This window comes from Acipenser ruthenus, chromosome 4, assembly GCF_902713425.1.
Source record: "Acipenser ruthenus chromosome 4, fAciRut3.2 maternal haplotype, whole genome shotgun sequence".
NCBI classification, from domain to species: domain Eukaryota; kingdom Metazoa; phylum Chordata; class Actinopteri; order Acipenseriformes; family Acipenseridae; genus Acipenser; species Acipenser ruthenus.
Window position 1 is genome coordinate 65226744 of NC_081192.1, and position 13515 is coordinate 65240258.

At 35.2% G+C, this 13515-nt stretch overlaps 1 protein-coding gene across 2 annotated transcripts in view; it reads left to right on the top strand.

Annotated features, from left to right (window-relative positions):
* The first annotated feature begins 3979 nt into the window (after positions 1–3979).
* The window catches only part of LOC117400569 (FYVE and coiled-coil domain-containing protein 1-like), a 75868-nt gene continuing 66332 nt past the window's right edge, over positions 3980–13515 (top strand). The window contains exon 1 of one of the 2 annotated variants that reach the window (XM_034000716.3): positions 3980–4055. The gene's annotated coding sequence lies outside the window, so the exon portion shown is untranslated. The remainder of the gene's footprint in view (positions 4056–13515) is intronic. The other variant, XM_034000715.3, reaches the window with a different exon arrangement.

The following is a 13515-nucleotide window of genomic DNA, read 5'->3' on the forward strand; positions in this document are numbered from 1 at the left end:
CAGAATGCCTTGATAGTCTTGAGATTTCATTGTGCCCTGCACAGATTCAAGGCACCCTGTGCCAGGCGCAGCAAAGCAGCCCCAAAACATAACCGAGCCTCCTCCATGTTTCACTGTAGGTATGGTGTTCTTTTCTTTGAAAGCTTCATGTTTTCGTCTGTGAACATAGAGCTGATGTGACTTGCCAAAAAGCTCCAGTTTTGACTCATCTGTCCAAAGGACATTCTCCCAGAAGGATTGTGGCTTGTCAACATGCATTTCAGCAAATTCCAGTCTGGCTTTTTTATGTTTTTCTTTCAAAAGTGGAGTCCTCCTGGGTCTTCTTCCATGGAGCCCACTTTCGCTCAAAAAGCGACGGATGGTGCGATCAGAAACTGACGTACCTTCACCTTGGAGTTCAGCTTGTATCTCTTTGGCAGTTATCCTTGGTTCTTTTTCTACCATTCGCACTATCCTTCTGTTCAATCTGGGGTCGATTTTCCTCTTGCGGCTGCGCCCAGGGAGGTTGGCTACAGTTCCATGGACCTTAAACTTCTTAATAATATTTGCAACTGTTGTCACAGGAACATCAAGCTGCTTGGAGATGGTCTTGTAGCCTTTACCTTTACCATGCTTGTCTATTATTTTCTTTCTGAATCTCCTCAGGCAACTCTCTCCTTTGCTTTCTCTGGTCCATGTTCAGTGTGGTGCACACAATGATACCAAACAGCACAGTGACTACTTTTCTCCATTTAAATAGGCTGAATGACTGATTACAAGATTGGAGACATGTGTGATACTAATTAAAGAAACTAATTAGTTTGAAATATCACTATAATCCAATTATTTATTATCTTTTCTAAGGGGTACCAACAAATGTGTCCAGGCCATTTTAGAATATCTTTGTAGAATAAGCAATAATTCATCTCTTTTCACAACTTCTTTGCTTTATTCTATGACATACCAAAGGCATGCAAGTATACATGATAAAATAGCTTTTAATTTCATCACTTTTCAGGAGGAATGAAGCATTATTTCAATGAGCTGTAAGGGTACCAACAAATTTGAGCACGTCTGTATATATATATATATATATATATATATATATATATATATATATATATATATATATACAGTGCCTTGCAAAAGTATTCAGACCCCTGACCAATTCTCTCATATTACTGAATTACAAATGGTACATTGAAATTTCGTTCTGTTTGATATTTTATTTTAAAACACTGAAACTCAAAATCAATTATTGTAAGGTGACATTGGTTTTATGTTGGGAAATATTTTTAAGAAAAATAAAAAACTGAAATATCTTGCTTGCGTAAGTATTCAACCCCCACACATTAATATTCGGTAGAGCCACCTTTCGCTGCAATAACAGCTTCAAGTCTTTTGGGGTAAGTATGTACCAGCTTTGCACACAGTGTCGGAGTGATTTTGCCCCATTCTTCTTGGCAGATTTGCTCCAGGTTGTTCAGGTTGGTTGGGTGACGTTTGTGGACCGCAATTTTCAAATAGTGCCACAGATTCTCAATGGGATTGAGATCAGGACTTTGACTGGGCCACTGTAGGACATTCACCTTTTTGTTCTTGAGCCACTCCAATGTTGCTTTGGCCTTGTGCTTTGGATGATTGTCCTGCTGAAAGGTGAATTTCCTCCCAAGCTTCAGTTTTTTAGCGGACTGAAGCAGGTTCTCTTGCAGTATTTCCCTGATGAGAAGCATCCCCACAGCATGATGCTGCCACCACCATACTTCACTGTAGGGATGGTGTGTCTTGAGGCATGGGCAGTGTTAGGTTTGCGCCACACATAGCGCTTTGAGTTTTGGCCAAAAAGCTCTATCTTGGTCTAGTCTGACCACAAAACCTTTTCCCACATCGCAGCTGGGTCACTCTCATGCTTTCTGGCAAACTCCAGACGTGCTTTCAGATGGTACTTTTTGAGTAACGGCTTCTTTCTTGCCACCCTCCCATACAGGCTAGTGTTATGCAGAGCTCTCGATATGGTTGACTGGTGCACCATTACTCCACTCCCAGCCACTGAACTCTGTAGCTCCTTCAAAGTGATTGTTGGCCTCTCTGTGGCTTCTCTCACAAGTCTCCTTCTTGTTTGAGCGCTGAGTTTTGAGGGACGGCCTTTTCTTGGCAGTGCCTGGGTGGTGTGATGCAGCTTCCACTTCCTGATTATTGATCCAACTGTGCTCACTGGGATATCCAAACACTTGGATATTATTTTGTACCCTTTCCCTAATCTATGCATTTGTATTACTTTATCTCTAACTTCTGTAGAATGCTCTTTGGTCTTTATTTTCCTTCAGATTCACAGCCTGACCAATGACCCTTCAAGAGTGGGGTTTTTATCCAGAAAATGTGACAGCAACTTTAATGGTTCACAGGTGGAGGCCAATGGTAAGGTAATTGTGTCCTCGTTAGGGCAATTTCTTTCATCGGTGTAAACTGGGAGCTTCCACAGCACAGGGGTTGAATACTTATGCAAGCAAGATATTTCCGTTTTTTATTTTTCTCAAAAATATTTCCCAAAATAAAACCAATGTCACCTTACAATAATTGATTTTGAGTTTCAGTGTTTTAAAATAAAATATCAAACAGAACGAAATTTCAATGTACCATTTGTAATTCAGTAATATGAGAGAATTGGTCAGGGGTCTGAATACTTTTGCAAGGCACTGTATATATATATATATATATATATATATATATATATATATATATATATATATATATATATATATATATGTTTGGGCCAGTGCACACCAGAGCTAATAATAATAATACATAAATAAATAACTAAATAAATAAAGGTATTGATTTAAATGCACTAATGCACACCTGAGGTGAAGTTTGTCTGTGAGCTGCAAACCAAGTGGAAGTGAGGAAATAACAGAAAGAATTTTTACATATGCTAGCATCAAAAAATATGCATGTATTACTTAATTCCCCAAACGGTCTTTCCTGTGAGCTTAAACCCTTTAGCACAGTGGTTCTCAACCATAAATTTTGGTGGCCACAGAGTGGCTTCACTTACTGGTGGTCGCACTGCTAATTTTTCCTAAAAATACTAAGTACAGCACATGAAAAATAAAGAAAATATAGACATATACACTTCAATTTGTATTTATTTATTGCTATAATCAAGACAAGTGCTTCGCATGTAAAAGGTACAAGATCCCCTCTCAACACTCTACTGGATCTTACTCCCAGACCGTGCTAATGGTAAACTGGAGACAAAAATCTGGTTAAGCAATCATATAAATGAAAGTAAAAATGAATTGTAAGTAATATAAAATACATTGTAAGTAATATAATATTTTAAGATATTTAAAAAATGAATGAGGCGGGGGGCACTTCAGCATGGGCGCTTATTAACCTTTTGCCAGTAAAACTGGGTGCTAATATGAATAAAGGCAGACAGTCAAGATGTATATAGTATACCAAATATTATGTTTCTAGGAAAAAGTGCACAATTCTTCTCATATTTTAAGCTTAGCCACTCCACTAAAGTCAGTAACCTTGTTTTTCGTTTTCTTCAATAATTAAGCCTTCTGTGTATTATGCTTTATGATATAGTGCTATTTTCTACATTCCCCAAGATAGTTTAGCTCTATGAAACCTGTCTTGGCTTTTTCAGTTTTTGAGACAAACACAGGCCTTGCTACAGAGAGTAATTACATTTCAAAACTCTGTTAATCCCAAGAAGCAACTGGGTTACATACAATTAAATCATTTATTGCAGGCCTTGCATTTATACTGGAGTTCTTTCCAGGTGCTGGTAATTACTTTTGGAGCTTCTCCTAAGGAGATGCTGTTACCAAAAGTCACATGATTAAACCCTGTTTATCCTGAATATCCTTTCTAACAAACTATTGCGACATTTTTTAATAAAATACCCCGCCCTTTGCATATGATTGCTTCACAGGTGCCGCCAATCACTTATATTTCACTTTAATTTGTTTCTTTAGCTTGTCAGTCACAGGACAACCCGCCTCCCATAGCAAGTTAGATTGTGCTGTAAACTAACTCAGCTGATGGGGATCTGCCACTTTTAAGTATGTTAAAGTTTGTTTTATTTCTTGTTTTGTTATAACGCGTTTATGACATATGTGTATAAATTTGTACCCGTGTCACACGGGATTTAAAGTTTTTAGTCATGACCTTATTGTTGTCTAAATGTACAATTTAGCAACTGGTGGTAATAAAGACGACTCACTGCTGTGCGTCAATACTGGTAGTTTAATGTAATGACGTTACCTTCATATATTGGGTAGATTGGTTTATTATTAATCAGACGTAGTGCAGAAGAACAACGCGTAGTTTTGTAAGGTCAATTTGCTCTGCACAAATGTAAAGGAGTTTGCTGTAATGTATTTTGTGTGTTAGCTGTTGCAACTACGGGTACTTTTTTTAGCTTTCACTTTCCTGTACAACGTAGTACTTTCAGTTTCTGGGAAATGGCAGTGGGTGTTGAGAACAAGCATCTGGTTTTGAGTTTGATGCTGGGGAAATGTATATTGCCTTTCGTATATGAAGTTCAAACTCAATGTATTTAAAACTTAGTTTTTTTTTTCTAGTTGGTGTATGATCATATAACCTCGATAAAGAGTTTATGAATATAGATATGAATTTGCAAACATGCTGAAATAACGAAGTTTACGTCTAACGAACAGGAACATGTTGATAACGTTTTTGTTTTCAGTGCTTTCTTTACACTGAGGAAGAAACATACGCATATTAAATACATATTAAAGATTGCGACCAAAAAATATCAGAGGTGTTTTTAAAGTAGTAATATTATTTGTACATGTTGTAGGTTCCTTCCAAAAGTTTACCGCGATATTAGTACACCGTGATATTCCTCTGGTTATACTATACAGTAGTTTGCAATGTTTTTTTTTTATTTTTTTTTTATTTGCTTTAGCTTTATTATCCCTCGTTATTATCAGTATCACGTTTTAAAAACTGTTTTTGCAACTTAGTTCTTTTTTTAACATTACCAAAATCGAGTGGCAATGGTTTTAAGCCTAACCCTAGTAAGCTACTACTGTACTGTTTAAAAAAATAATAATAACTTGACTGTTAGTGTTAACAAATGAGTGTATGCTTTCTGAGTGGAGAAATAACACGAAGACGTGCACATTGATTATATTTCAGTTTCTACAATAACAGCTGGACTATTAACTAATTAAAGGTCTATGTTTTCAACTCAGAGAAATGTTACTTTGATCTATTAACAAAGTTCCTGGTATCTCAAATCTCCATTTATAGTAAAGCTCTCTGTTCTCAAGTCCTATGTGCAATCTCAAATTATACAATGAAATATGCAATGATAATCAGAAATGAAACAAAAAAGTTATCAAATAATGACAAAAAGATGCAACTGTTTTTGTTTTATTTCTCATTATTCCTCAAATGTCTGGTTTCAGGAATGGTCCGTAGCCATCATTACTTTGAATCCTGTTCCATATTCCGCATTAATAATTTCTGACACTGTACAGTTTTTAAAGTTAGTCTGAATTACTGTTTCTGTTTACACAATCTGCATTATGTATAATACAATAATCTGTCTTGTCAAATTATTGAAGTTTCAGAAAACTACAGCATCTAACATGACTGCCATCTATTACTCTAGTTAGATACAGCAGAAGCGGTGTTTTTAAAGAAAGTATTTAGTTATATTTAAAACCTTTCTGCTGACCATAAACACAAGTCATGAGTTTACTAATCTGATACTGCACTCTTTCTAAAATGAAAAAAAAAATTGTAAATGTTTCTAAAATCTAAATAAATAACTCAACATCAACATTATGAACTGTTATTTAAGAAATGCCAAAATGTCCCCAAAAAGTTAACCTGTGCAAAATAATTTAATTGTTACGTTTATATTCCAAACTTGGTTCAATAAAAATAAATCTGTCAGTATAGGACAGGGTTATAATGAAGACACTGATACGACATATTTAAACCATATGCTCCTCTAACCTTTTAATGGAGAACAATCCACATTGATGTTGTAAAACTGAAAATCTAAAAACTTGAAAGCGTGCTTAAGGGACCTTGGTCTGGGTTTTCCAGTTTACCTTAATACATTGCGTTATTCTAGTACAGTAAACTAATTCATGCTTTCGTTTCAGTAAGACTTGATTATTGCAATACTTTATTTGCTGGACTTCCACATCATGTCTTATCACGTTTACAGCTTGTTCAAAATGCAGCAGCGAGGGTTCTGACTAGAACGAAAAAACGGGCTCATATAACTCCTGTGTTGGACTCATTGGACTAGCTTCCAATACATTTTAGAACTGATTTTAAAATCTTACTATTAATATATAAAGCACTAAATGACTTAGCACCAGAGTACCTAAGAGAGATTCTGTCCCCATATAAACCTCTGCGCACTTTCAGGTCGGCTAATGCTGGACTTTTGTGCCTCACAATGGTAAAATTGAAAAGGAGAGGAGAAAGTGCGTTTTGTTTTAATGCTCCCAAGCTGTGGAACTCTGCCTTCCTCTATTAGAGACGCTGCTTCGGTCAGCATTTTAAATCAAGATTAAAAACTAATTTTTATAGATCAGCTTTTTTTAACCTAATCTAGATATAAAGTTTTTGTTATCTATTTTTATCAGCTAACTTTGTATTTTATTTGTTATTCTTATTTATTTTATTTTTGTCCTATCTAGATATATGCTATTTATTGTTATTGTTAGTATCATTGTATTTTATTATTTGTGTGATTATACTGTTCTGTCTTTCTTGATCATGATACATACTGTCTGTAAATCGCTTTGAGATACCATGGTATGAAAAGTGCTATATAAATAAAATAAAATAAAATAAAGTATAAGGGAAATGCAAAATAAATACAAAAAAATATGGGAGTAAACATATAAAAAATGTGTACAGTTTGTGTGTTTAATAAGCAAGCGCATTGGCAACTAATCTTCTGCCCTCTTATCAGTCTGTCAGCTCTGATGTCTTTCCCATTGTGAAAAACAGGATACAGAATACAGGTCTGGGATTTATTTGCATAACAAATGAATCAGTCATGGGGCAAATTTTACATAAGGCCAAATTTTAAAAAAATATGTGTGGGTCTGGTTGTGTTGGGAAAAACACTAGGGTAGGTAGGTAAAACCTAGTTTACAGTACATTGTTAACAGGTACCCCTGTTGTACTTTCATTAGTTACACTGTCATTGTGCTTCATTCTCCCACCATCTCCCCTTTCTCACAGCTGTCTCAGTCTCATTTTGATTAATACTACACTTTCATTAATCTTCATTAATAAACTTTCCGCCTGCCTTGTTTTATGCTATAGACAGGTAGCTCTAAGGAGTGAAACTATTGGGACTAAAATATAGCAGCATCATTACTGCGGCACTTAATGATTGTCAATAAATTATTTTCTGCACTGAATTTTGTTTGCCATAAAACGTCTGCTGTAAATAAAGTAATATTTGTAGTAGAGAGAAAAAAGAAAATAGATGACAGTCTCCTATTAAAAATAACACATCTGCAATAATTTTAATCTTGATGGAATGCAGAAAATAACATTGAACAGATGTGGCAATGAATTAACAGTTAAGTGAAACAAATAAGTTAGCTTTAAAATGCCTACATAAGTTGAGTTTTTTTTGTGCATTTTCAAATTTTAACATATTAAACTGCATGAATTTCACTTTGCATGTCAGGCTTAACATCAGTACCAGTTTTCTGTTAACCCCTGATTATTAATATCATCATGGTCGTCGTGTTTAGACACTAAAACAGCTTTTGTTTAAAGAGTGCATCCTTGTTTATCTCATACAAACATGTTTTGCAAGGATGTATTTGCAAGTAACATTAATATCTCAAATCTATGTCATATTTCAATTTTGACAAATGAAAAATGTTGGATTAACTGGGTCAAAGTGAACTAGTATTCATATACAGTAAAAACATTGCAAATCTGAACATCAGTAAGTTGATGCCCCCCGTGATTTCCTAGCACAGTACTGGGTGCCTGCCGAGCTGAATTAAAGCATTCTGCAAAACACGTCCGTTGCAGGCAGAACTAACTTTGTTGATGGTATTTAATAAATTGTTCCTGTTTTCGAAGAGGCTGCTCCACTAGGCGTTTGGATTGCAATGTTTTACTATGTTCTATATTTAATATGTATCTTTGTAAATAGCCCCAACATTTAATCTCAACCTTGTGGGATAAGCCATTACAAAGAAACATTTTCAAGAATAATGTCTACATATAGGCGTGTTAGTGGTATGAACGAGTTTCTGAAAATTTGGTCACAGTAATTTAATTTCCAGCAAAGGGTGAAAGTACTGTTGTAATGATATTTCTGTAAGTTTCAGTAGTTGGACGTGTACAAAAGTAGCTGACAGCAGTTACATGGACGTTAAAATCGTGATGTAATAATTGGATTGTTAGGGAACTTGCAAATAAATTACCTACCTGCTTGAAAATCATATTGTTAATTGGATGGGAAAATGTTTATTTGCATGTAAATCATTATATTATGTGAAGACTGGAACTAAGTTTTAGGTTACCAATAATCAGTATAATAATTAGAATTAATAGTAGAAGATGCTGAACTGGAAAATCCTGCCAATCTCTCTGTTGGTTAGATTTAAGATCTATGGAAGGTTCGCAGCCCAGAATAAATAAAAGGAGACTCTCACTCTCTAATCTAGGAGGGCTATCCTTGACTGTTCTTATGAAGTATTATTTGGCTGCAAGGCTATTTCAAAAATGTTAATGCCGGATGTAACCACATGAAACCATTTGGAAAACAATCTGACTATTCACTCCTAATTGGTCCCCAAAAAATGTTTAAGAATTTCAAATAAAAAAGCAGCTATTTTACATAGACTAAATGTCTGGTATAATGTTTAAAAATGTTTAGGATTAGACTGATTATTTAAAACTGGAGGATATTCCGTCTACAAAATAGAAAAAGCTTGGTATCAACACTACAGGACATCTCTCAAAACGACGCTCTGTCCTTCAGTCAGTCACAAAACAATATAGCAAAGGAACTCTCTCAGATTTTCAAATAAGACACATCCTCAAAATGACCACAATATAAGCCTACACACTAATAGGATACATACAATTGAATAAATATGATTGCTGCATGCTAAGCTGTAAAAAAAAAAAAGAAAAAAAACCACATGAAACTGCAGGTCACAATAAAAACGAAAACATAAAAAAGGACAATATTAGCCTAACACTTGTGCCCTTTTTACATACAATATAGTATCCAAAAGTTCTTTTACAATAAAAAATATAAAGACCATACAGACATCACAGATCACAGAAATAAGAAACAAGCAATAAAATGCATACAATTAAAAAAAGAAGAACAAAATACATTAAAATCAGACAAAATAGCAGGCCACAAATAAAAAATTAACACGACAAAATGTACGCAATAAAATAAAGAACAGAAGGCTTTATATTATAGCCTAGTAAAAAAAATGAGTGTGGTGTATTTGTAAACACTGGCTTGGTTTTACAGTCGACTTTACAGTCATGACTGTGACGTTGTCACGGGAATACATGGCAGCGCGGCTTTAAGGGCAGGGTCAATCGCTTTCTCACGATAAAAATAGCTGTAAAAAACCCAGGAATCATACTTGTGTCTCATGAGATTTCAGCAGTCCCGTCCTTCTGACTTAATATCACGTAATCTCCAGCAGAATGGTCGTACAAAACAGACACCCCCCCAACACACACACACACGTACATTTATGGACAACTTCAACACTAGAACCACTGCGGTTATACTCATACCTACAACCGCCGGTACATTTTAAACACCATCAATATTAAAATGAAAGACAGACTATCGGATACAACTCAAAAGTTTTATTCTAATACATCATATCAAACATCTGCCCAGCCTAAACGCCGTATATAAATGAACAATTAAACATAAAAGGGTTTATTTTCTAACTTACCACATATAAAGCACAACTTCAAAAAATGAAAAACTATCATTAAAAAACATTTCAAAAGAAACTAGTGTGTAAACAGGTATATGTACATACAAAACTCTAAAAGTATTTTTTAATTTAAAATGAAAGTAACAAAGCCTGCAGCTTTGCAGTTTTCTGATCGAAATGTTTCTTCTGAAGCGCTGTGGCTAGCTTCAAGATGAAATCTCTCCTACCTTGTACAAAACGAAAGAATTGATGGCTGCCAGGTCCAGTAGAGATAACAACAGGCTTGTATATATAAAAAATGGAATATTGTAGGTTATATTAAAAATAAAAACATGTATTGTAAAAGGCGGTTCTAGTGTTAATGAAATGTAACTTTTAGATGTTCCACAAACACACACACACACACACACACACACACACACACATAAATATAAATTCTAAGTAGTAAAACGTGTAGAAATTATATTTTATATATTTATGTGTGTGTGTGTGTGTATGTGTAAAGGTAACCAGACAAACAAGTAGCTAAACAGAATGTGCGCGACAACACTTGAATTAATTTCTCAGTTAAATGTTTTTATCTTCATGGCAACGCATGAAGCTCTCCTCGTGATATTCAGAGTCGTTCTTTTCCTACTTAGTAAGCATACATGGACATTTAAATATCCCTTCCCCTAAATGACTATGAGTTGAGTAATCTGCATCGATTTTTTTCCTGAATCAGAACTGCATAGCAATGCATTTCCTGAAAAGTACGGCAAACAGGTCGTGAGGAAAACTGTCATGACTTGACCAATACAGTACATCTAAATGGAAGCCTACTTGTTTTAAAACACAGTCCTTTCAGATATGTATTTTTGACATTGTCCGTTTTTCAGGAAACACAAAAAAGATACAAGGGTTGGAACGGGCCAAAATGAAATAATCAGATATGTGTCACATGCGTTTAAGCGTCACTGCAGTAAAAAAATTTTAAGGTCGGATATGTGAGTGCTGACTGTATATATATTGGTTTCTTTTATATTTTATGCCAGTGAGAGGCATACATAAAATAACAGGCACAAATTGAAATATGATAATACATCAAGGGTAAGCGTGAAACTTTGATATTATAATGATAATACATTGCGGGTAGGTCTATGAAGTCACAAAAACCTATGAAAAGTCAAGATACGAAAGAAAAATCAACGATAGAGCCCTGGATGTGTAAAAGTAGATGATGGTACATGGTTAAAAAAACATTTGTCTAGATATGGAAAATCTCTGTGGAGTGTTGTTTCTGAAAAGTATAAAGTTTGGTTGCGGTTTTATATGTGAGGTGTACGATCCATCATGGATTTCAGTCATCAGACTTGCACAATCATGTGGTACACAGAATAAGGAACCAAGAGTTAAAAAAAATGTCATGTTGCCACTCAAAGTAAAGTACTACTAATACACTGTAACAGGAATCAGCAGTGCTAGGTGGGTACAGAACACCTATACTAAGTGTTACCTGTAGGCAGCAATCCCATGTCTTATCCCTCTGTTAAACAGTCCTGCACATGAAGTACACTTGGTGATTTTTTTTTTTTTTTTGGTTTATAGCAATGTAAAAGTGATCACAATGCAATACAGCTGTCGGGGGACAACCGACCCAGTCTGTTCATGTGTTACTTTGAAGGTGACGTGATTACACAAATATGATTGGTTGTATGTGATGCTGCCTTCAGTTATTTTGTTGGTTTTATTACTTGTCACCAACATCTGAACTATTTCATAACCCTAACCCAACTGTCATAAGCTGGTAATACAAATGTATTACTGTATATGATTGATGGCCATTTGGGGAAATTACAGCCTAAGCAACAGCAGCGAAACACCAATATGATTTGTCAAAACGTCTGTGGTATTGTTATGACAAATAATATTGGTTTACTATTTATTTAAAATGTGGTTGTGTGTTTTGTTTTTGTAAGGAGTTGAAACTACTGTAGAAAGAAAAGGCCCGATAATTTGAAGCTTCCTTATTAATGATTTGCTGTGGAAAAGTGCCTTGCAATTTTGAACCACTGCAATACAAAAAGTATAGAAGTTGTTTAATTCTCAAAAACTTAAATCCCTAAACCTGCATTTAGCATAGTCCTAAATTCACATTTCTAAGTGTTACCTTATTTGTATACATTTTAAAATAATTTACTTTTTTCATACCCATTAATAAGAGTTTTACAGTACATGCAATTTACTTCAAGTAAGCCTCTGAATCAGAGTAAAAACATGTTGTTTTACTTTACTTCTGTGTCGTTGGAGGTACACATTACAAATGTCAAAAGGGCATGCTGCACTTAGGAGAACATGATCAGCCTGTCTTTCCTGACTTACTGGCTTATTTTCAACTTTTGAAAGAAACAAGAAGTGCTTTCCCTACCCAGATCAATTTCAGTTTAATATATATTCGATTCTTGTTTGTAACCTGGTAAACATTTATGTTAACCAGTTAATAATCAAGCTAACAGGCTTTTTATAAAAAATATAAAATTAGTCATTTTATAATATTTAATTTTATCAATTAAGACTAGCATTAAACTTAACTCCACTATATTGCGACAATATACATTGGAATGCAAAATCTAATTTAACTTAACATTTAAGATTCTTAAGTACTGCCAGTATGAACAGTTATAAGGATATTGTAACCTGTCAGGGAAGGAACTGTAACCCCTATATTAGTGTTTACAGAATTTAAGGGCGGCATGGCTGTATTTAGTTTTCAACAAGGCACTAGGTTGTACTACAGGAATATAACCAGTGGGAGCCCACTGATGGGTAAATAATTGGGAGGGTTCCCCAGCTAAATTAGTCCTTGTTAACCTTCTGTTATTGGGTTATTTTACTGTCACTTTAGGCTGAGTATGAAGTGGTTAGTGAGGTGGCAGATGTGATTGGCACTGGGTTTAGTGTGTCGGTGTGGGTGATATAAATATGGCTGGAGCAATTGAGCAGAAAGCGACTATTCATTCAGTGTATTCAGCTTATTTGTCACAATGTGTAAATGGTATATACCATTCCCTTGGCTGCACGAATTCAGTCAGTTTTTTTGGTTTTATCAAATGATCCTAAATGACTTGCTTTCCCATTGAATCGGTACTCGACTGAGGTTCTTGCTTTATGGATGGTTGTGTAGTTATCTTGGAAGAACCCATCACCACCGGGATAAAAATAGTTCACAGTGGGTAAACATGACCAGGTCGCACGGCCATCCATGATGAATCCACATACCAGCAGAAGTAATATGCCTTCCTATTGCTGCCTCAGCTATGCAATAAAAGGCATTCACTATGGAACAGACTCATTGCACCACCACATCAAACTTTTCTGTGCGATGGGTCCTGTTACTGTAGCTTCCTGGACATTTGTCCTGCAGATACTGTACCCTGTCAGCCCATTGCTCATGTCACTTAGCGCAGGGTTTCCCAATCCTGGTCCTGGGGGACCCCTGTGTCTGCTGGTTTTCATTCCGACTTAGTTCTCAATTACTTAATCAGACCCTTAATTGAACTAATAATGTGCTTAAGTAGACCTTTTTAATTGT